This window comes from Armigeres subalbatus, chromosome 2 (genome assembly GCF_024139115.2).
Source record: "Armigeres subalbatus isolate Guangzhou_Male chromosome 2, GZ_Asu_2, whole genome shotgun sequence".
Taxonomy (NCBI): domain Eukaryota; kingdom Metazoa; phylum Arthropoda; class Insecta; order Diptera; family Culicidae; genus Armigeres; species Armigeres subalbatus.
This window is the reverse complement of record NC_085140.1, coordinates 149,533,154-149,558,281: the sequence shown is the minus strand read 5'-3', so window position 1 is coordinate 149,558,281 and position 25,128 is coordinate 149,533,154. Positions and strand designations below refer to the sequence as shown.

At 44.0% G+C, this 25,128-nt stretch overlaps 1 long non-coding RNA gene across 4 annotated transcripts; it reads left to right on the top strand.

Moving 5' to 3' along the window:
• Positions 1-73: 73 nt before the first annotated feature.
• Positions 74-20,715, top strand: LOC134211002 (uncharacterized). Of its 4 annotated transcripts, none has more exons than XR_009978907.1 (6): positions 74-192; positions 10,759-10,804; positions 10,870-11,174; positions 11,406-11,477; positions 11,541-11,772; positions 20,535-20,715. It is a non-coding gene; the product is annotated as an uncharacterized LOC134211002 (long non-coding RNA). The 4 variants fall into 4 exon arrangements; XR_009978906.1 differs by lacking the exon at positions 74-192 and adding an exon at positions 10,139-10,651; XR_009978905.1 differs by lacking the exon at positions 74-192 and having other exon boundaries at positions 10,697-10,804; positions 11,406-11,472.
• The last annotated feature ends 4,413 nt before the right edge of the window (positions 20,716-25,128 follow it).

The window sequence follows — 25,128 nt, the reverse complement described above, 5'->3', positions numbered from 1 at the left end:
GTGGAGAAAGTATTAAAACAACAGCTTTGTGATAATTAGTAGATCAATAAGGCGAGTTTTTCGGGTTTACGGTGTTTAATTCATACCCAAGTATATAACGACCGCCCTAGATATAAACCGCTACTGCACCAAAGAATGCCCTCCAGCCAGCTTAGTGAGAGAAGTCGACTCGAAGAATTACAAAGCCAAAAGGTGACAATTTCTATTCATTCAAATATCAACAATGTGCGAATAAGTGTTACATTTCGTAAGCCATACAAATATAATGACGAATATAAGCGGCAAAAGAATAATGGGCGAAGGTGTTTAGAACCTTACGTAGAAGATGAATTTCAATTCGTGGTGATCTAGAATTCATATCTGCCATACTGGTACTAAAATTTTGTTTGACAGTATAGTGGAGATCCCACAAACACATAAGCCAGTTAACGAAAAACTCTCTAATTATCCGGATTATGTTAAGAAAATTATTTTAAACTTTTTAGTGGAATGTCTTCACTTGTCATAAGACGAGTTCGTACAATCCCAATCAATTCCACCACTTAGTGGAAGTTAAGTGGTGGAATTAAATGGGATTGTACAAATTCGTCTTATGACAAGTGATCCGGATTATGTTTACTTGTTGTGTACCATATACACAAAATATGATCATTGATAATTCTTACAAACTATATTTGATCACAATCCCAATCAATTCCACCACTTTTTTTTCCTGTTCGGGTGTGGCACTGCGACCAATTATTAGATCTATTGTAGCGTTACCCGTATCCTTAGTATTTAAGTGCATGTCGAATTACTCCAGTGCTATTGAGAAGCAATGCAGTATCGGTTTCGATACAGTTGTTGTTTTGTTTTCTCAAGACCACCATGACAAGGTCCCGCTATTTAGACCCTTCATAGAGAGCAATCTCATCCCCTTATCAATAGGAAATCAATCCTTTCTTGAGAAAACAGAACCGTAATACTGTTTTTGGCCATGCATCGGGGCCCTAGTCACATCCTTGTCTTGCTTCTAGAATATCACCAGTAAAACTCTTAAAACCCGGGATTTAGCTCTGTCTACAAGACCATTTCAAGCAAGAGTAATTTCAGTTCAGTAATGGGAACTTCCGTGTGTTCCTCTCACTACCATTGTTCACCAGTTCAAGAAGAGTTAGTACGTATTTAAACCCCTAACTCGATTTTCCAGCAGTTAGTTCAGCCTAGGACCGGGTACCGAGGTTTTTTAACTAATTGCTTGAAAAGTTGATTCCGCTGCATACAGTTTAGCCTCAAACAAGAGGAATTCGGGTCTTTCAACTGTCTGCAAGGTAACATTTATTATGTTTTATGTCTGAGACTGCTGTTGGTAGCGGAGACTAAATACGATAAATCCTTAATTACTACAACTCAGTGGCGTAGCCACGGGGTTGGTTTTGGGCATAAGAGAGACAAAATGTTTAGAACATATTTTCTTTTTTGAAAAAAAAAATGTATGTTCAGAAAACCCCCCCCCCCCAGACCCATTTTCTGGCTACGCCACTGCTACAACTTATTGCCCTAGCTAGAAAAATGGATTAAGCTAGGGCTCTGTTCGGTAGATCTTACACCGCAACACACTACGTCAAAGTGATCTACCGTGTTACGGGAAGTGTTAGTGGAAGTTAAGTGGTGGAATTAAATGGGATTGTGCAAATTCGTTTTATGACAAGTGATCCGGATTATGTTTACTTGTTGTGTACCATATACACAAAATATGATCATTGATAATTCTTACAAACTATATTTGATCATTTGAACACGTTTTTCGACGATGTATTTTGATGATGATTTTTTTTTAATTTTCTCGGTTTACAAACTTAACCATCTGAGACTCACATGTTGCATGGATACCTGGTTGGCTACAGTGTCGATACACCTATGCCTGGCGTATTGTAGAGCTCTATAATCGTCGGTCTTGGGCGATATTCCTCCAGTTTCCCCGAACGTTCAGGGTCCCCAGGTTCGTTTCCACCGCGTGCAGCCAGCGTGCTCGTGGCCTTCCACGAAGTCGCCGGCCCCTATATGATTCTTCGTTAAATATTGTTTTCGCTATTCTTTCTTCCGACATTCGCACTAAGTGACCAGCCCACTGAAGTCTGCCGTATTTTATACGATTCACAATATTTAGACGTCAAATTAATGCAACTTACAGAATTTTTAGCTGGTGCAGTTCGTTTCTGCTAACTTACACGCGCGTTTTCTCTCGAAAGCTTAGGGGCGTTTGACGGCAGATTCTTGATGCCAGTAAAGGGGCTCCGAATCTTCTTCGCTGCAGTAGTGGATGCGTTCTGGGATACTTCCTTCAGCTTGTTTTCGCTGATTCCTTAGTATCTGCCGAGGTAAACGCAAAGTCCGCCACAACTCACGTGAATGAGTAATAATAATTATCAATAAACTGTCAAACTTCTTTGTCGCGTCGATGCAACAGCATCTATTCTGACTTCCTCCATATGATGACCACCAAATGCCGTTGACAGCCCTGCTTTAACGATGGACTTTTCTAAGCCACCTGGGGTTTGGACTGACTTAGTGGCGGGTGCTTAGTCTCTGTTCCAGCTTGCGTCGACGATGGTTGCAGCGGTACACTATCAACCAGGAATGTGCTGAATCATTCTTATACGATAATTATTGGAATTATCATTTGATAACTTCTCAGGTGTGTGAAAAGTAGGCGAATTATCATCGGCGTTAATTTTTCAAATTTTGAAATCGATTGATAATAAACACAATATGTAAAACTAACCAAGACTAATTTAATGTAAACAATGAAGTTCAATCGGATGTTTGACATTGTGTTTTAGTGTTATGTAGAAAAATAAGTTCAAAAGTAGCATTCACCAATGCTTCGAATCGAGATACAATTATCGAACGATTCTTACTCTCTAGCGAGTTTTTATCAATTGATAGTTTGGATATATGATCGCTTTAGAGTGTTGTTAATCCTCGATTATTTGAAAAATTTATTTTTATCATCCTTTTCAAATGTTGATCTAAAAATTACATTCATTACCAGGGTTCGTAATGCTCACTCAATCTCAGGAGCACAGGATAAACAACAAAAGCAGTTCACCCTGGGCTTGAAAAACGCTTGCTTTGGTTCCATCGTACAGAAAACTCGAAAACCTGTACATTACACACAGCTACGTAGTTCAACGTCACCCGATTGGGCTGCACCTTTGAGTTTTTGATAAGTATGTAGAAAATACCATCATCACCCGGGGCTTTCATATTTTTAAATTTTCTAGTAATAGATCTCACCCAACGAAGGGTCAAAAACATTATCTTGATTGAAAATGTCTTCGAAGCTCCGCATGACCTGATCCTCTATTGGACTAGTGAGACCTAGACTAAAATTATGAGCACTCTCGAACTGCTGAGCAAGTTTTTGAGCCTTTTCGCCATTTATTAATAAAATTTTATTTCCCTCTTTAAGCGCTGGAATTGGCTTTTGAGGTTTTTAAGAATTTTCGTTAATTTCCAAAAGGATTTCGAACTGGGATCCAACTTTGAAACATTATTCTCGAAGTTGGTATTTCTCTGAAGAGCGAAACGTTATTGCCTTTCTCGTACAACAGAGTTGTACCGAAAGGCTATCATTTCACTCCAAGAGCGTTTTTTGCCTTTCTCGTACAACAAAGTTGTACCAGAAGGCTATAATTTCACTCCAAAAGCCAAATTTTGATAGAAGGCTCGGAGACCCATAGTGTTATATACCAATCGACTCAGCTCGAAAAACTGAGCACATGTCTGACTCTGGGTGGTGCGGATAGAATCGATTTGGTTGTCAAACTGAAGCCAAAATTTTCTATTGTGCCGGAGCCAAACATTGAAGATTGTGGTTATGTTCGTTTCTGATCTAATATTGAGAAGTATTGTTATTATTTTGGGAAAAATAAAAATAAACTTTGTTTGAGTTTTTTATTCTTTGTAACAAATATTCTCACATTATATTTCGAGTGGAAAATTAGGAATGCAACTAAAAAGCACTCGTTACGAAATTTCACGAGATTCAGCAGCTGATTGGAGCATGAATGTATGTAAACAATCGTAAAGTCATGTAGAGTCTAGCGCATTTGTGCGCCCTCATGCAGCGTGGAAAGAGAAATTCGAAGAGCGGGAAATGTTTGACAGCCAAGTAACTGCAAAATAATTTTGTTTATGTGAGTGATTTCAAAATATCCCTCTGCTCGCTTGATCGCAGAAAAGCGGCTCTATCCGCAGCACCCAGGTCTGACTGTGTGTGTGTGTGTGTGTGTGTGTGTGTGTGTGTGTGTAGCCCCGGGAATTTTTTATTGTTAAACACGTTTCATATAGAAGGACTTGACCGATTCGAGTGCAACTAGTTTCATTCGACGGAGAAACTTTCCTAGTTGGACACTATTGTTTTTGTTTGCTAATAACTCATTCGATTTGAATAATATTTCTATTTTTCTTTTAACAAATACGCTGTTTACATGGACACTTTAAGTCATTAATCAACTTAGCCATGACGCAATCCATTACTCTCATAATAATTGCTTAAAAATTACTCAATTATTGAGTAATTTATAAGCAGCGTGATAGAGTTGCATCAAATATTTTAACCGCCAAGATGTAGGCAATTAGCACAGCATTTACAACATTAATTCGAATCCAACATATCGAATCGAGAAAGGCATAATCACCACTTGGGGATAAATTTGGGTTTTTTATAGAAGGCTGGGAGACCCACACTGCCGCTAACCGCAAGTCGAGCACATCTGTGTATGGAGGCCCATATACAGATGTGCTCGACTTGCGGTTAGCGGCAGCATAGTTTTATATACCAATCGACTCAGCTCAACGAACTGAGCACATGTCTGTCTGACCGTGTGTATGTATGTGTGTATGTTTTTTTCCTAAGCAATGAAGGGGAAATCTGCTCAACATACATCCTGGGTTGTCCAGGAAGTGCGGGGTTAGGGGCCACCCCCAACAGCAAACGAGGGAGGCATGACTGTATCCCCGACCCGCTAAACCGTTTGCATTGCCACCAAGCTCATCGTCCCTTCGGTACAACCAGAAAGTAATGCCTCAAAGGGGGGCCAGTGCACAACGCACCCTCGAGGTTAGCTGCGTGTCCTTGCAGCATCGAACATCGTGACTCGCTTTTTTAGAAGAACACCATGGTATCGTGCCAGCACATTTCCGGCTTTCCAGGTGGCCTTACCACGCCCTATGTCCCCGGAAGGTGGGAAGGGTCGACTTCGCGCCTGCTTCCCTCTGCACGACTGGTATCAAGAATGATGATGCCGCGTGCACCCCAAATTGACCTCTCTGCGATAGGGTCTGTTTGCCAACACACAGAAGGAGTTGCCGACGCGGTGCCTACGCCTGTCCCAGCCTTGACGAGGACCCCTTTCCGTCCTCGGGCTCGGAACCCGCCCGGTTAACTGACGCCGCGGAAGCGAAGATACCATGTTGTTCTTCGCGCGGCCATTTGTTCGATAAAAGGATCGAGTTCGACCACAGGGCATGACCACCGGTATGACCCATGAAGCCAACTCCGAACCCTTAGACCACCTCTTATTTGCGCCTGAACTAGCCATCCTTCAGTCCATGCGCAACCTTCTGTGTAGCTCCGAGACGATTTGGACGATAGCCGATAAAACGGAGTTCCAGCTAACTTCATCTTTACACATCCTCCGGACTAGGTTGTCCGAGGTAGTGTCCAGACCACATGTGGCAAGCAACCGTTTCCTCTAAACCTGCGCACACCGGACACTCGGGCGAGGCCGAGTTTCCGAACCGGTGTAGATACTGTCTGAAGCAACCATGGCCTGTAAGGACCTGGGTCAGGTGGAAAGTGATTTCCCCATGGCGCCTCTTGACCCACGTACCTATCTCCGGTATCAACCTATGTGTCCATCTACCCTTAGTAGAACTGTCCCACGCACGCTGCCATTTGACCATTGAGGCCAACCTGACAGTCCTACAGATACCTCTCGTGCCGCGCATTTCGAAATACTCTATGTCTTCACCGATAACGATGTCAATAGGCATCATACCGGTACGCGCTCGCAACTCTTAGGCACATGAGCCTATACGTACTTTCTAACTTCACACTTAGCTCATTTTACAGTATTCGGTAAATTTTACCGAAATCTCAACCGCTGAACGTTCGGTAAATTAATTTACAGATTTTTTGTAATTTTTTCCATTGCTCAACTGTCAAAATCACCGAAAATCAGTAAAATAATTTACCGAACAGTTCAATGGTTGAGATTTCGGTAAAATTTTACCGAAGTCGGCGATTTATTTTAAGTGTGTTCGTTCTGTAGCAGTTAATACGCAGGGCCGTGCCCCAAGCTGGCCTCCCATTCCTCAGTATGGACAAAGCGACAGTAGCCAGAAAAGTTGCGCTTGCTGGCATAAACCGAAGAGCTATTGGACATCATCCGGGACAATGCCAGTATAGCTGTGGAGGGACGCTTGCAGGCGTAATTGACGTGGCTACCAAAGGTGAGCTTATCGTCGATCACTACCCCAAGGGTTTGATGGAACGTTCAGAGGTGACCACGCAGTTGCCTGCCCTTATCACCGCTTGTTGCTCCGACTTTCAGTTGTTAACAACAACCACCTCAGTCTTGTAGTGAGCCAGTTCTAACTTCCTGGAACTCATCCACACCTCCACAATTGCGATCGAGTGGGCTGCAGTCAACTCCACCTCTTCGATCGATTCGCCGTAGACCTCTAGCGTAATATCGTCAGCAAAGCCGATGATCACCATGCCCACCGGGAACTTCAACCTCAAGACACTATCGTGCATGACGTTCCATAACACCGAACCTAGTATGGCACCTTGCGGAACCGCTGAGATTATGTCAACGCACTTCCGCCCGCCACCGTGTCGTATACCAGCACTCGATTCTGGAAGTAGCTTCCGAGAATCTTGTACAGGTACTCGGGAATTTTAAGACGCAGGAGCGCATCTGCAATAGCTGCCCAACTGGCACTATTGAATGCATTCCTCACGTCGAGAGTCACTACTGCATAATAGCAAACTCCCCTCCTCTTACGCTGGATAGCTATCTCCGCGGATTTGGTAACCGACAAGATAGCGTCTACGGTCGACTTACCCTTTCGGAAGCCAAACTGGTTACTCGATAGACCATCCGCACCCTCCGTGCGTATCAACAACCTGTTGAGGATGATCTTCTCGAGCACCTTCCCCGCCGTATCAAGCAGGCATATTGGTCTATATGCCGACGGATCCCCCGGTGGTTTTCCCGCCTTTGGCAATAGGACCAAGCTCTGCCTTTTCCATGCTTCAGGGAAGACTCCCTCGTCCAGGCATCTCTGCATGACAGATCTGAACATCTCGGGAGCCTCAGCAATGGCCGCTTTGATGGCCAGGTTCAGAATACCATCCGGTCCTGGCGCCTTACCTACACTAAGGGACTGTGCAATCCCCGCAAGTTCCGCCACAGTTACTCTTTCCTCGTCGGCCACTCTGACCCCTGGCAGCTCCACAAAGTGAGGCCAGGGACTTGGGTCGTGAAGAGGGATGATCCTCTCCAGCATCTCTGGAGACCGCTCTGTAGGGGCCATCGCCCCACGTGTCTTGGCCATTACGACCCTATAGGCGTCACCCCCATGGATTTGCGTTGGCACTTTGACACAGGCCCTCGAAGCAGGCTTTTTTGCTTGATCTATTCTCAGTCTCCGAGCGGCTCTAGAAGCCACGAACGCCACCCGTCGTTCAACACGCTCCTCTTCAGTGCGTGCTCGCTGAATCCGCCTCCTTGCCCGTAGGCAGGCGCGGCGCAGGTTCGCAATTGCTTGAGTGCACCAGTAATCCGATAGCCTCCCATTCCTAGGGTGGACTTTCCTAGGCATGGTGGCATCGCATGCACGCGAGAGTACTGTTTACCAGCTGCTGGCCGCTGTGACTACCGGTGACGTCCACACGTCTAGGCAGTGGACGTCCACACGTCCCAAACTAGCTCACCTTTCCTCAGGGCCGGCTTACCTCCTGCTCAAAGGACATACGACACAAGACGTAGCTGAAGTGGACAGAACAAGGAAGGATCAATTCAATTGCATGCACCAATAGCCTTTCAATTTCATCAAAAAAGAATTTAATTTACATTTTAACTATTATTTATTTTTTTCATCTTATTATGTTAGGGTTAGTGTTTTAGTTAGTAAATTTCGTTGCGGCCGATAGATGTCCAGGAAAAACATGGGGAGACCAGGCTCCTAACATACCTTAGGTGATGCGGGGTGGCTGGCAAATGTGGGTTCGCCGGCGAGCGCTGAGGGCAATGCACCTACGGTAGCCTACTGCGGTACGGTTCGGGGAGCGGAGCTTTCTCCCGGCTTCAGGTCGGCGACTATCCTCATTGTCTCCGAGAGTTTTGGAATTTGACAAGAACTTCGAGTTGGGATCGGGAGTCCGGCTGGCAGGGATCTTGTCCGCCACTTCCTGACGATGAGTAGCATTGGCTGGTGGTTCGTTCTTCACTATGCTGACGACACGTCGTCTCGTCCGGCCACCAATCCTGGTCACAGATCCTTCCGATAGAATGCAATCCGTCAGGATACCGTAGGGTGTCGGTCTTTTGTCCGGTCTGTCTCCGGCCGCAGAAAGTGATGGCGACGTGATAGAGATAATGTAGCTACCTCGTGGCGTATGTTTGCCGCAGGACAATGGCGACTATTGGGGTTCACTCATCGAGGCTACGGATGTAATGGTTTCCGAATTCGCGGCACTTCTACGTCGTCTGGTGGGCCACGACCGACTTGGACCTTCCTCGAGAAACTTGCTGGCCGGAACTAAACCGGATCGGGAAACTAGATGGCCGGCTTGCTCTGGTCGGAAACGGTTCCAACCGGGTACTACTGACAATCCTCGGGAGGGCGGTCAAACGGGGAATACTTCCGGGCCCGGTTTTGCACCCTAGAACTTTGTCGGAGAAACTCCGCGACACCGGACACGGTTCTTCGAACTTCGGCTTGACACCGGCTTTCCTTGGCGCCACCGCGTGGTCCCTTTTGGTTAAGCGTCTCTTCCTTCAAAAATCTTTCTACACACAACTGTCTTCTAGCTTGGTTGCTTCCCGACTGCCGAGTCGCGACCCAATACGATCTTCTCTTCTCTTCTCTCTCCGTCCCCAGCATAGGGGTGCCATCGTCGCCCGCGAGATTTGAGCCACACGGAATTAGTTAATTTTACACGTTTAAGGCAGAATAGGCGGTTGTAAAATTTACCCCTATTCTCCCTTTTCTACTGCATGCAAAGTCTCACAATAATAATGGTTAGTATATGTTATTTGCTGGTACACACGCAAATGGACTGGTCCTTGGTACCGAAAACGGTAACAATTATCCTCCTCCACGAGAGAAAATTCAGTCTTTTCAAGACTTAATTTTCTTTAACATACGCTGTGAACTCAATTTTGGGTGACTGACGAGAGTACTTAGCAACAGCAGCCGAAGTAATAACAAGATTAGGCGCTAGTTTGGATCAAAATATTTAAGCTCTCGTACCAATTTGCATTCACTCCTCCGAAACTTGAACTCCCCTGATTTTGCTATTGATTTGATACATTGTTTTTCCGCGAGGCAAGGTATTATTCTTTTATTTTTCGCTTATAAAAATAATCTAGAGAAATATGTGGTTTCTTCCTCTTTTATATTTAAAGGAACAAGAAGAACTTCCTTTGGGTGTTTTTTTTTCTTTATAGATCCATACATCCTAATCATTCATCCTCATTCATTGGGCCCTTCTCATTCACTCATTCTCCAGCTTTTCCCTCAATCACCCATCCTAATCCTAAGTCTTCTAATTCTAATTTTATCTATCTATTATACTCCCGGAAGACGCTTCTATCTTACGGGTACTTCAAGTCTAATGCTGACTCGAAGGTAGTTCGCATTTTGTTTTTGAAATTCTCACATTCGTGAGTAATATACACAGCAAAAAAAAATGTAATGTGCTCCGATGTAATTCACGCTACGTACTAAAATTCCAATGTAATAGGTCTATTTAGATGTAACATTGCATTCACTTTGATGTAATATTACATCGCTCTTCAATTTACACACAAATTTAATTTGTTTTATGGATTACGTTTTATTTGTGTATGAATACATAAATATCTGAGACGAGACCTGCAAAGACGCTGCTTCTTTTTCTTGTTTTGACACTTGTTCTTCTTTTCATCACAGTTGACCATCGAGTTTCAACTGTTTACTTGACTGTTTCACCTAAGCCCCAGGTGGACCCTTCTGAGCACAATAAAAGTGTATCCAATTCACGAAATATGTTAATTCATTTTCATAAGGATTTTTATACCGGGAACAAAACACAGGTTTATTACTGATTATTAACAAGCTAAACGGAAGGTTTGGAATACTCGTTAAAGTAAAAAAGTCATGGTAAAGCAAAAATGATGTGGAATATTTTATTTGGGATACCAATACTTTCACTCAAAAAGCTGCTGGTTGCACCTGACAGTTCGTGACAGCAGTTGACTGGCAGCAGCTGAAGTTACATTTTTTCCTCTTTGCAGGTCTCGTCTCAGATAAATATTACAGTAATATTACACAGATATAGCTGCAACCAATTGATTATAACTATGGCTTTGTGAAATTACACAAATTGAACGTAAGATCACATTAAATGATTATGCAATTTCACAACTCGCAACACTGATCATCCGCTTCGAATGTTTTGATCGCGCAAGAAGTTTCACGTCCACCATTTTTTTGCAGCGCAGTTCGCAACACAATCATTTATATTAATTTCGATTTTTCGAAGGTTTGTTGGTGATAAAATATTTATTTCTGTTCGCTTAAGCATTCTCTGATGTGATTTTATTACAGGTTTATTTGAAACGGGCATCGATAACACGGAATTCTCGACTTTAATGGAGTTGTTTTGTGCCGACAGTTTCCCGATGGAAGGAGCGGCAGTTGCATCTATCCGGTCCGTTATGTACCGAACCGGAGGCCAGTTTAGAAAGCCAGTGTGGTAGTAGCGGATTGTTATTTATATATTATTCGCTCGGCTACGACAGCCAGGAGGCAAATTTAGAAAACCAGGAGGCCAATTTAAGTGATACCGGTTGTGCAACAAGCAAGATTCTACCCGGTGCCACGGCATACAAAAAACAAGGCAGGCTCATCACGTATGTAAACATTCAGTTTGAATGTAAACATGTGACGTCACTGCTATCTTCGCACAAGCTGGACCGAGACGATGCTCTATGGTCGCAGCATGCTTACTTTTGTACTCTAACATGTGGCGATAAAACATGCGTCACATTCGAAGTGTCATTTTTCTAACGAGCCTACCTTGTTTTCTGTATACCGTGCCCGGTGCGAAGAAAGTGATTTGTTATTGTGGCTGCATCCACCAGTGACTTGCTCTGATCGCCAAACAAATCCATTCTCCACAACTTCGTTAGAAAATCACTTGAACTATGGGTAAGGTAATAATTGTTATTTGTTGTTTTTTTTTTATATTCTTGTATTTCCTCAACTACATTTTTCAGAGGTTGAAAACATTACACCCCAGAAGAATAGCCCCAGAAACTAATTACCACCGTACGCTTACTACTCACCTATACATCTACGGTTTAAGGAACCATCGGAACAGATCGGAACCCATCTCATCATGGTTGCTGGTGGTTGTCGGGTAGGATCGTGTCGAAAGCCCAAACGCCAAGCGGAAAATGAAGCAGTTCATTGATGAGTGTTCTTGAAGTAGTGCAGGTTTTAAGTGAGGTAGGTTTAACGAATAATAGGGGTTGGGTGATCGGGGCAATATGGGCCACCTAAAGCAATCGTTCCGAGAAGGGCTGAAAGCCTCAAAAAATCATTCAAATGTTTAGTTGATTTATACTAGGGAGTGTGACCTTTTATATTACTTCGACGAATGATAAAAAATGCGTTTGGAAATCGTTGGAATGAATTTTGGATAATGTATTGAATTTAATGTGTGTTCCCGACTCACGGGGCAATTTGAGGCAGTGTTGGCCACCCATCCAAAACGATTTTTGGGAGAGAAAAGTGTCGTAATATGGAAGAATATGATATTACTACAATAGTTTAAAGTATTCCATACAACATGAGCATAATAAACCAAATCGATTTGCCACTCTTCACCGTTTGCACCGACACATTTCAATTGGTTAATGGTCATTTTTTCTGCTCCTATGCATTAATGCGGTGTTGTAATTTACCCGTAATGAATCTTACATAGATGATAATATTCTTTTATTAGGCAACTGAAATTTGAATTTCTTCGTACATATTAAGGGCTAATGTCTTGCTCATTGCAGGTATGCCCATATTGTCCCAAAGAGAGTGGTTTTGGAATAAAATCAATCATTTCGAAGAGTTCTACGAATGACTTGCAAATTGTATAAACAATGTTTAATTTTGTCTTTCGAATGTTTTTTAATGAGATTTTCAGTTCGATGGCTCATCTCTTTCTTCCGATTGTCTACTAGGTCCATTTGGCACGCGTAAATTATTATGAGCGATATCGTTTTCAATTTTCTATTTTGAAATTTATTAAAATTATAGGAAATCCCTTTGGGATTCCCAAGAGAATATCCTTTAGAAGTTTCATGTATCTCATTAGAAATCCTGCAAGGATTCCATGTGGAATTTTTAGGGACAATGTTGTCCTACTACACTCTGTGCAAAAAATCCTGCTCTTTGATTTTACTCCACCTTAACGGGTTTTCGATCCTAATTCAGTAAGTGCAACTAGTAAGGGGATATTTGAATTTTCTAAAGATCTAAATGTAAACCTATCGCCAGAACAACAAGAGCGCGTGCACTGAAAATACATTGGAGTCTGTTCACTGGAGTGTTTTTTCAGCACGCGCGATCCTGTGTCTATGGTGTACATTTGTTTTAACAGTTTGACATGATGTATACAAAATTCAAATATCCTTCTATTAATCGCACTTACTAAATTAAGATTATGTAATCGTTTAGATGGTGTAAAATCAAAGAGCAGATTTTTGTGCACAGTGTTGTAGGACAACACTGTTTAGGGATCCCATGAAGATTGCTTTAAAGATTCCATGAGGAATCCATTAGGGGTTCCATGGGGAATGCTATAGGGTTTCCAAGAGAGATCTTTTAGGGATCTCAATTGGCATCTTTCAGGGATTCCATGGGGAATCCTTTAGGAATATCATGGGAAATTCTTTAGGGATTTCATGGACAATCTTTAAGGATTGCTAAGAGGAATCATTAGGTGATTCCACGAAGAATACTTTAGAGCGCTTTAGAGATTCCATGGGGATTATTTTAGGGATCTTCATAGCGAATCCTTTGCAGATTTCTTGAGGAATCCTTTAGGGATTTCATAGGGAATTCTTAAGGGATTCAATGGGGAATTCTTTAGAGCGTTTATGAAAAACCCTTTATCGATTTCATGAGTATTCCTTTGGGGATTCTTTTAGGGATCCCATTAATAATTCTTTAAGGATTCAATAGGAAATTCTTTAAGCGATTTTACCAAGTAACCTTTAGGGATTTTTTTTGGATTCCATAAGAATCTTTGAGGGATTCCATAAGGCATCGTTTACGGATCCCATGAGAAAACCTTTAGGGAGTCTATGGGATTCTTTTAGGAATTACATGAAAATATTTTAGGGATTCCATGTGGACTCCTTCAGCGATTCCATTTCAGGTATTCAACAGCAAATCCTTTTGGAATTCCACAGAAAATCTTTCAGGGATTCCTTGCAGACTCGCTTGGGGAATTCTTGAGAAATACTTCAGGGATTTCATGAAGAATTCTTTAAACGATCCCATTAGGAATCCATTAGATATTCCATGAGGAATCTTTAATCTTTTAGGGATTCAGACTGCTTTAGAGATAAGAATCCTTTAGAACAGTGATGCTCACTTTGGGCGTTGTTTTTTTTTGGATTAATTTGCTTCTCACACATAAACAATAAGCTTCGACCGTACAAATCAACACTTGGTCAAAAGCTTTTAAATATATCTATCTGCTGAGGGTAATAAAACGGATATTGGTGTTAAATTCACTCCGCATGAAACGATCAAAGCAAAACACTGTAATTTTACTTTGATCAAGTCGTACGGAGTGATTTTAACACCAATATTCATTTTAATAATCCTCAGCTAATAGATATATTTATAAGCTTTCGTCCATGTACTAACTTCTATGGTGAAAGCTCATTTTTATTGTGTGGCAAGCAAATTAAGGGGAAAACCTTGGGGAAATCGACAAATAATGCTGAGCACCACTGCTTTAGGAATTACATTGAAAATCCTTGAGGGCTCGCTTCAAGGATTCCATGTAGATCCTTGAAGGATTTCATAGAGAATACTTTGGGATTCCATGTGAAATTCTTTAGGGATTACATAGAGAATATTTTTGATAAATCTTTAGGGATTCAATTGAGGATGCTTTGTGGATTCAATTAGAAATCCTTCGAAGATTGTATGAGGGATCCTTTAGGCATTCCATAGGAAATCCTTGAAGGCTCGCTTCAGGGAGTCCATGGGGAATCCTACAAGTAAAAATATTTTATGTTATTTATTTTTAAGACTTCTAATATTTTTTGCCAAAGCAGGCGCTTAATGATATGTATAAGAAAAAACTTATACATCGCATTAGTCACATACATTCCAAAACTTATACTTTTCATTAACTTATGAATGTTATTAGCTTTTGGATATGGGATCTTTCATTAGGTGGCATAATGAAGAGTATAAGTATTTTCGAATGTTTTTTTGCCATAACATATAAGGTTTTTTTTTTGTTAAATATCTTGGCTGTGCATATGCACAGCATATGTTTCGAAATGGACAAATTGATATGAAATTTGCGAAAAAGAATCCACGTGTCTTGGAGGAACTCGAACCCTCAACCTCCTACTCTCTAGATAGGCGTGATAACCCCTACACAACAAGACCACTTAAAGGTCACGTTTGCAAAAAAGCCATCAGAATCCGAGTACCAACCTCCACCGCGGTTAGCTCTGTTTCTTTTTTTTTATATAGGTTATATATAAGGTTATTTTTTTACGTGTATGTGGATTCAATGTAGAATGCTTTAGGGATTCCATTAGAAATTATTCGAGGATTCCATTAGCAGTCCTTAAGGAATTCCATAGGGACGCCTGCTTCAGGAATTCCATGGGAAATCCTTTAGGGATTCCATAGAGGATTCCATTATGTTTTCATTATACTGTTAATGTCGTTCCCCCATTGAGCGCAGGTTTAAATAAAACCTACATAGGTAAAAGGTATACTCAACAGCTTTCACCCAACGAAAATCGCATGTTGATAAATCACCCCAATAATTAGTAATCGATTTTAGGACAGTTTGCGAATCTTTAGTCATGATCGTTAAACTTCTTTGAGGGCATCACTGAAATGTGCAGTGCAACATAGTAGCCTGAATTTGTGGGTGCTATCTTTCGCGCCACGAGCAGCAATGTTGCCTGTTGATGAGTTATGCAATTAGCTCCAGAAAACTACGGTATAGATTAAATTCGATTACTAATTATTGGGGCGATTAACCAACATGCGATTTTCGTTGGGTGAAAGCTGTTGAGTATTCCTTTTAGCTGTGTAGGTTTTCTTTTAACCTGCGCTTAATGGGGAAGCGTCATTAACAGTATAATGAAAAAAATAATTTCCCCATACTAATTTACATGTAAACTTGAAACGGCTTGTGCTAAATCAGTTTTAATCCAAATGAGCTCAAATTTTCAGAGAACACTCAGAACATGGTAAAGAATCAGATGAGCATTGTGGAGCAAAATCGATTTTTTGAACCACCCTAATGGGGACCTTATGAAACAAGCTTCTGCATATCAAATCAATGTCGACGATTCGTATACTCTTCCTTTATTTACTTCGTTGGAAAAATAATGGAATTAATTAAATTCGTTTTAGCAGAACCCAAATGAGCTCAAATTTTCAGAGAACACTCAGAACATGGTAAAGAATCAGATGAGCATTGTGGAGCAAAATCGATTTTTTGAACCACCCTAATGGGGACCTTATGAAACAAGCTTCTGCATATTAAATCAATGTCGACGATTCGTATACTCTTCCTTTATGTTACTTCGTTGGAAAAATAATGGAATTAATTAAATTCGTTTTAGCAGAACCCTGATTGCATGGTACATAAAAAACGCACTTTTATCCCACCGGTGGGGCAAAAGTTCGCACTTTTCCAGACATGTGATTTAATATTATTAACATATATAAGATATAATAACATTTAGTTGATGTTTATTGAAAGTATATTATGGAATGTTTAAAGAATACGTAACTCGAAAAGAGAGAGGAGCTGAGCAGAGTGGATACGTTTGCGTACGTTTTAACAGTTTTGCCATGGAATCTGGAATCCCCCTGGAATCCCCAAAGGATTCCCCCTGGAATCCCCAAAGGATTCCCCCTGGAATCCCCAAAGGATTCCCCCTGGAATCCCCAAAGGTTTCCCTCTGGAATCCCCAAAGGATTCCCCCTGGAATCCCCAAAGGATTCCCCCTGGAGTCCCCAAAGGATTCCCCCTGGAGTCCCCAAAGAATTCTCCCTGGAATCCCCAAAGGATTACCCCGGGAATCCCCAAAGGATTCCCCCCGGGAATCCCCAAAGGATTCCCCCGGGAATGCCCAAAGGATTCTCTCGGGAATGCCCAAAGGATTCCCCCTGGAATCCCCAAAGGATTCTCCCTGGAATCCCCAAAGGATTCCCCCCGGGAATCCCCAAAGGATTCCCCCCGGGAATCCCCAAAGGATTCCCCCCGGGAATCCCCAAAGGATTCCCCCCGGGAATCCCCAAAGGATTTCCCCCGGGAATCCCCAAAGGATTCCCCCGGGAATCCCCAAAGGATTCCCCCGGGAATCCCCAAAGGATTCCCCCGGGAATCCCCAAAGGATTCCCCCGGGAATCCCCAAAGGATTCCCCCGGGAATCCCCAAAGGATTCCCCCGGGAATCCCCAAAGGATTCCCCCGGGAATCCCCAAAGGATTCCCCCCGGGAATCCCCAAAGGATTCCCCCCGGGAATCCCCAAAGGATTCCCCCCGGGAATCCGCAAAGGATTCCCGCTGGAATCCCCAAAGGATTGCCCCGGGAATCCCCAAAGAATTACACTTGGAATCCCCAAAGGATTGCCCCGGGAATCCCCAAAGGATTCCTCCCGGGAATCCGCAAAGGATTCCCGCTGGAATCCCCAAAGGATTGCCCCGGGAATCCCCAAAGAATTACACTTGGAATCCCCAAAGGATTCCCCCCGGGAATCCCCAAAGGATTCCCCCCGGGAATCCCCAAAGGATTCCCCCCGGGAATCCCCAAAGGATTCCCCTGAATCTCAAAGGATTCCCTGAATCCCAAAGGATTCCCCCCGGGAATCCCCAAAGGATTCCCCCGGGAATCCCCAAAGGATTCCTCCCGGGAATCCGCAAAGGATTCCCGCTGGAATCCCCGAAGGATTGCCCCGGGAATCCCCAAAGAATTGCCCCGGGAATCCCCAAAGGATTGCCCCGGGAATCCCCAACGGAGTCCCCCCGGGAATCCACAAAGGATTCCCCCCGGGAATCCACAAAGGATTCCCCCCGGGAATCCACAAAGGATTCCCCCCGGGAATCCACAAAGGATTCCCCCGGGAATCCCCAAAGGATTGCCCCGGGAATCCCCAAAGGATTCCCCCGGGAATCCACAAAGGATTCCCCCCGGGAATCCACAAAGGATTCCCCCCGGGAATCCCCAAAGGATTCCCCCCGGGAATCCCCAAAGGATTCCCCCCGGGAATCCCCAAAGGATTCCCCCCGGGAATCCCCAAAGGATTCCCCCCGGGAATCCCCAAAGGATTCCCCCCGGGAATCCCCAAAGGATTCCCCCGGGAATCCCCAAAGGATTCCCCCCGGGAATCCCCAAAGGATTCCCCCCGGGAATCCCCAAAGGATTCCCCCCGGGAATCCCCAAAGGATTCCCCCCGGGACTCCCCAAAGGATTCCCCCCGGGAATCCCCAAAGGATTCCCCCCGGGAATCCCCAAAGGATTCCCCCCGGGAATCCCCAAAGGATTCCCCCGGGAATCCCCAAAGGATTCCCCCGGGAATCCCCAAAGGATTCCCCCGGGAATCCCCAAAGGATTCTCCCGGGAATCCCCAAAGGATTCCCCCGGGAATCCCCAAAGGATTCCCCCGGGAATGCCCAAAGGATTCCCCCGGGAATCCCCAAAGGATTCCCCCGGGAATCCCCAAAGGATTCCCCCGGGAATCCCCAAAGGATTCCCCCGGGAATGCCCAAAGGATTCCCCCGGGAATGCCCAAAGGATTCCCCCGGGAATGCCCAAAGGATTCCCCCGGGAATGCCCAAAGGATTCCCCCGGGAATGCCCAAAGGATTCCCCCGGGAATGCCCAAAGGATTCCCCCGGGAATGCCCAAAGGATTCCCCCGGGAATCCCCAAAGGATTCCCCCGGGAATCCCCAAAGGATTCCCCCGGGAATGCCCAAAGGATTCCCCCGGGAATGCCCAAAGAATTCCCCCGGAAATCCCCAAAGGATTCCCCCGGAAATCCCCAAAGGATTCTCCCGGAAATCCCCAAAGGATTCCCGCAGAAATACCCAAAGGATTCCCCCTGGAATACCCAAAGGATTCCCCCTGGAATACCCAAAGGATTCCCCCTGGAATACCCAAAGGATTCCCGGGAATCCCCAAAGGATTCTCCCGGAAATCCCCAAAGGATTCCCGCAGAAATACCCAAAGGATTCCCCCTGGAATACCCAAAGGATTCCCCCTGGAATACCCAAAGGATTCCCCCTGGAATACCCAAAGGATTCCCCCTGGAATACCCAAAGGATTCCCCCTGGAATACCCAAAGGATTCCCCGTGAGGTCCCCCAAGGATTTTTCCTGGAGTCCCCAAAGGATTCCCCCTGGAATCCCCAAAGGATTACCCCTGGAATCCCCAAAGGATTACCCCTGAAATCCCCAAAGGATTCCCCCGGAAATCCCCAAAGGATTCCCCCGGAAATCCCCAAAGGATTCCCCCGGGAATGCCCAAAGAATTCCCCCGGAAATCCCCAAAGGATTCCCCCGGGAATCCCCAAAGGATTCCCGCAGAAATACCCAAAGGATTCCCCCTGGAATACCCAAAGGATTCCCCCTGGAATACCCAAAGGATTCCCCCTGAAATCCCCAAAGGATTACCCCTGGAATCCCCAAAGGATTCCCCCTGGAATCCCCAAAGGATTCCCCCTGGAATCCCCAAAGGATTACCCCTGGAATCCCCAAAGGATTCCCCCTGGAATACCCAAAGGATTCCCCCTGAGGTCCCCAAAGGATTTTTCCTGGAGTCCCCAAAGGATTCCCCCTGGAATCCCCAAAGGATTACCCCTGGAATCCCCAAAGGATTCCCCCTGGAATCCCCAAAGGATTACCCCTGGAATCCTCAAAGGATTCTCCCTGCAATCCCCCTGAAGGCCTCTGAGGATTTCCCCTGGAATTCCTACAGCATTCCTCCTGGAATCCCTGGAGGATTCCTCCTAAGGAAGATCGATAAAGTACGTCACGCAAAAATTGAAGATTTTCAAAACCCCCCTATCTTCCTCGTCGCGCTTTTTGTAACAAACCTCTGAAATTTCTGTATGGATCGTCACGCTGCTCTGCACCCCCCCTCCTCCCTAAAGACTTAACGTACTTTGTGGATGCCCCCCCTAAAGGGTTCCCCTGGAACTCCTAAAGTATTCTCCTTGAAATCCCTAAAATATACCCCATGGAAACCCTTATGGATTCTCCATGTAATTCGTAATGGAGTCCCCATGAAATCCCTAAAGGATTTCTTATTAAATCCCTTAAAGATTACTCATGGAGTACCTGAAGGATTTCTCATTGAACCTAATGGATTTTCTAAAAAAAATTTTTTAAAAGATTCCTAATGATATCCCTTATGGATTTCCCTTGGAATCCCTAAAGGATTTACTTTCAAAAGGATTCCGTTTCTAACCCCAAGATTTCGCTCGTAGATTTTTTTTTTTGGAATCTCACGAAAATTCGCATCGGAATCAAAGTAGGATATTATGGAATCCCGGAAGGTTTCCCTTTGGATTCCCTTGGAAATCCCAGATAGATTACTTTCAGAAGAATCCCAGAAAAGATTCTTTTTGGACCTCAATAGGATTCTCTTTTGAATCGCAGAAAGATTCCGTTCGGAACATCAGAAGAATGTTCATCGGATTTCAAGAAGGGTCCCTTCGGAATGGGTTCCCAATTCTTTGGAATTCCAAAAACATTCACTTCGGAATCCCAGAAGGCTTCCTTTCGTAATCCTAAAAGAATTCTATTCGGAATCCCAGAAGAATTTTATTCGGTACGTCAGAAAGAATTCCATAAAGAATCCAGTAGTATAAATTCCTTTAAAGTGCACCAATACTCTTAAAATTTGGTTATGTAGTGTCAGTAGATTAGCTGCAGAATATGTTCAAACATAAATTTCAAGTTCATGGTAACTGTGAGTAATCGTTTTTCTCTTATAGGACACCGAACGTCAAATCTATCTACAGACTGAGAAGACCCGTCTGTATCCGTGAAGGTAACTGGTATAACCTCGAGGATTTTACAAGGTGGATCGATCAGGTGGAAGACGATTTACGGACCATTTGTAGACTGCTTGGTTGGCGACGTACAGGCATGGACCGTGTTGAGAGGATGCCACTGTTAAGAGCCCCGCACATAGGATACGTTTGCGTTGCGTTTGACACATTTCCCATAGGAAAACTGTCAAACGCAACGCAAACGTATGCTATGTGCGGGGCTCTTTACTGCAGAGGTCAAACCGACTATATTCCGACCTCCGACCCTTCTCTGTGTAAAAAAAGACCGTTGATGTAGCAAAATCGTTAAGTTCCACCCACTACGCAATCTATTTAATTAATTAAGTTCGGATTATCAAATTGTTTTTATCAATATATATTTACAAACAAAAATTACAAAAATAACAAAAACAAATAACTTCAAGAAAGAAAATCACCATCAAAATTAAATTCACAAATTTTAGACTACTGTTTTACATCATATACATTTACATTGCTTGAATTACGTCGTCTAATTTATTACATCGAACCAAAATTACATCGCTCCTGTTTATTACACAGAAGGTTCTTGTGTACATCGCGCAGTGTAATATTCAACAGCCGATGGATTCAACTGGTTGCAGCGATTTCGATGTAATATTCAACAGATTTTTTTGCTGTGTAGTGTAAGCTACGTGGGTTCATTGCAACACTATTTCTCTTATTTCCTTATTAAATACTTTATATGAACCCTGATGGGAACCTGTGTGAACTGGCCATTAGGTCACAGTTGATTTTCGCCGAGCATCGCGGGTAACTTCAGGGCGTAGAGTGACATTCGATAACGAAAATGCGTGTGTAAACAAAACAAACTATTATCAGGGACAGTTCTCGTTAGAAGAGCAGACAGCAGCGAGAGTTTTTTTTTCCATTCTCATATTTCATGTTTAATTTTGAAATCCTATGCGTAAAGAAATAGTATTCTTGGACCGAAAGTTTTCGTACGGCTTGGCATTTAACAACAGTCTATCCCGGCTTCAGGTGTTCCGCTGGCCAGACGCCGAGCGGTTTTCCGTCGAGATCTTCTAGTTCATATGAAGAAGATCCCTTCAACTTAATGACTCGTGCTGGCAAAAACTGTTGACCGTATTTGGCACTGTAATTATCGATTGCGCTGGACAGGCGCATATTGCGCCGGAAGACCATTTGACCAACCTGGAATCCCTTGCTAAATTTGCGGTGTCGGAGCTCATACCGCCTTCGACATTCTTGGTGTGCTTTGGCCAAATTGTCCTTCACCAGGTCACAGATTCGACCATAAAGTGCTTTCTGTTTGACTGATCTCTGATCCGGAGTTTCCTCAGTTTCGGCAAAATCGTGATCTGAGCCCTTACAATGGATCTCATATCCGTGAGTCGTGAAGTAAGGTGTCAACTCTGTGGCTGAATGCATCGAAGTGTTCAAAACGGTTTCGATTTCCGACAGTTTTTCATCCCAGAGCCTTTGGTCTTCTCGAACGTACGAGCGGATAGCTGCATTTATTGTTCGATGGACCCTCTCCACAGGATTAGCCAGTGTCTCACGTCGAATCGATTCAACAAGCTTCGAAACTCCCGTGATAAAAAGCAGGTTGCGTTATCTGTGATCACAACTTCGGGCACGGAGTTACGGAAAAACCATTGATCTCTTAGAGTGGCACTTAATGCAACACTATCGATCTTCCTAAACGGAACCAGCATGATCCATTTGCTGAATAGGTCTACTACTGACAGAATATATTGGTTCTGTTTTCGGCTTCTCGGCAACGGGCCTATAAAATCCAGGGCAACTATTTGCCATGGATGAGTTGTTATCCGCTGTTCTCCTAATGGCGGAGCTAAGGCTGTATTGGCGCCTTTAGTCTCCTTACAAATTGTGCATTTCTTAATGTATTCTCGTACTTCTAGGACCATACGCGGCCAAAAGTAACGCTGGCGGATTCGGGATAGAGTTTTGTCGACCCCTAAATGCATACATCCATCGTGGTTATCAACGATTATGGCTGGCCGTTCCTCTGGGGAAGGTATCTCTTTCCAGTCAAATCGGTTATCTTGAATGGTACCCGGGCTGGAGAGATATTTATACAATTTTCCATCGCGTAATTGAAAGTCAATATATTCGGTTGGCTTTTCAACTATATTATCGATTAGTTGTTCGTACCATTTCGTCGCTGCACTAGCTTCGAATGATCGATCGGATTCCGGGGACACCGAACCTTGAGTGGTGTCCTCACTATTGGATTGGGTGTTGGAAATTGTTGCTACACTTCGCGAAAGGGCGTCTGGCACCGTATTCTCCTTGCCCTTTCTATGGATGATAGTTATATCATAATGCTGTAGCTCTAGGCACCAGCGGCTGCACCTAGAGGCGGTCTTCCATTTAGCAGACATAAGGTGCGTTAAGGCAGAAGAGTCGGTTACGAGGGTAAAATGTGACCCTTCTATGTAACCCCTGAATGCATCAATGGCCAGGAGAGCAGCTAGAGCTTCCTTCTCACAAGCATGGTAATTCCTTTGGGGAGTGGTCATCTTGTGCGAGAAGTAAGCTATAACTCTCTCCTGACCACCTTGCATTTGGGTCAGTATTCCGGCCACCGCGACATCGCTGGCATCGGTCTGAATGGAAAACTCTAAATTGAAGTCAGGGGGGGAAAGTATGGGCGCCGAAATTAATTTTTCTTTTATTTTACGAAAACCTTCTTCTGCCGCTTCGTTCCAAGCTAAGATTTTGGATTTCGTTTTCAGTAGGTCGGAAAGGGAAGAGGTGACCCCACTGAAGTCGTCAATAAATCGACGGTAATAGTTGGCCATTCCTAGGAACCTACGCAGCTTTGTTACCGTATTGGGCCTTTCATAATCCACGATAGCCTGAACCTTTTCAGGATTTGGACGAAGGCCCTCGGTAGAAAGCAGGTATCCTAGGAATGGCAACTCATGTACGCAAAATTTCGATTTCTCAAGGTTGATCGAAAGATTCGCTTTTGATAATCGTCGGGCTAACTCTTGAAGCAACCGTACATGCTCTTCGAACGTCTCCGTGACGATGACAAGGTCATCAAGGTACACGAAGACGTTCGGTTCCAATTCACCATGCCCCAGCACTCGATCCATCAGTCTGGCTAACGATGCCGGACTGTTAACCAGTCCGAAAGGAAGCCTGGTGAATTGGAACATCCCCCTGCCCTGTATGCTGAACGCCGTGTAGCGCCGAGAGCTTTTGTCCAAAGGGATTTGGAGAAATGCTTCGGACAAGTCAATGGTACTCAAGTACCGTGCCCTAGGCAAGTGGCTCAGAATACGCCCAGGGTGGGGTAAGGGGTAGGCGTCCCGTACTGTTCGCTCGTTGATTTTCCGAGCATCTAAGCATAGGCGGACTTTTCCGGATGGTTTGATGACTGGAACCACATTGGAGGACCAATCGGAGTGGGCTCGTTCAATGATGCCTAGCTTCAGCATTCGCTCGAGTTCGATGGCTACTTTTTCTTGTACTTTAGGTGATAAAGGATACGGGTATTGGCGCACAGGCGGTTTCGTTTTCCATTCTTCCGAAATCTCTATTCGATGTTCGGTCATTGAAGTTAATGAAAGGCTGTCTGGCTCAGCAACCTTGAACAGCTTCTTTATTGCTTTTAATTTAGTTTCCTCCGCCTCCGAGAGGAGGGGTGGAACATTTTCGGACTGAGACTCTTCAGAATTAACTTCGGCACACTGTTGTACAGTTGGCCAAAGGCGGAATCTCCGCCAGAAATCCATGCCGAGTATGCAACATACGGACAGATTCCGAACGACTAAAGTAGGAATTATTTTCAAGTTACCTTGAAAGTTAAACGGGATGTTTAATTGCCCCAGAACTTCGAGCTCCGATCCGTTCGCAGAGAGAACCTTGGTGACTCGAGTCAACGAATGTAACTTAGTTCCATTTAATTTCTTATAAACTCCTTCACTTATTAGGGTGAGCTGGCTACCCGAATCTAGGAGACCTTTTGTAGGAATGCCATAGATTTTAATGGCCGCATAAGGCCGATTGTCTTGTTGTCGCGATAGGGCAATAGTTAATGATTCTTGTGAATCTGTCTGGTAAGCCTCTTCTGATACTGGTTCCCACCATTCAGAAGGGGTTATTCCTTCGGGAAAACTGTTTACGCGTTGGGCTGTGGATTCGACGGCCGGCGCTTTTCGGCCGCCTGAAGACCGTTTTTGACGTAGGACTTACGTCTCTCTTTACTATACCGGGTGTCATTTCAAAATATTCAAATCGACCGCGTTACGCTGTGTTGAAAGATTTTAAACGTTAATAGCGTTCGTCTCAGTGGACGAATTTCTGCGGTAAGCCCCTCAATCGACAGATTTCAAGTATGCCTTCCATGTCCATGCTTGATAAGACCCGAAAAACTTGTTTCAATAGGCATGAAACTGTTTTCAATGAAAAACATTGAGCTCAAGGGAACCTATAAATATGGGTACCGCATAATTCTTGCATCATTCCATTACCACGTTCTGATTGGTGCAGACACCAGCGA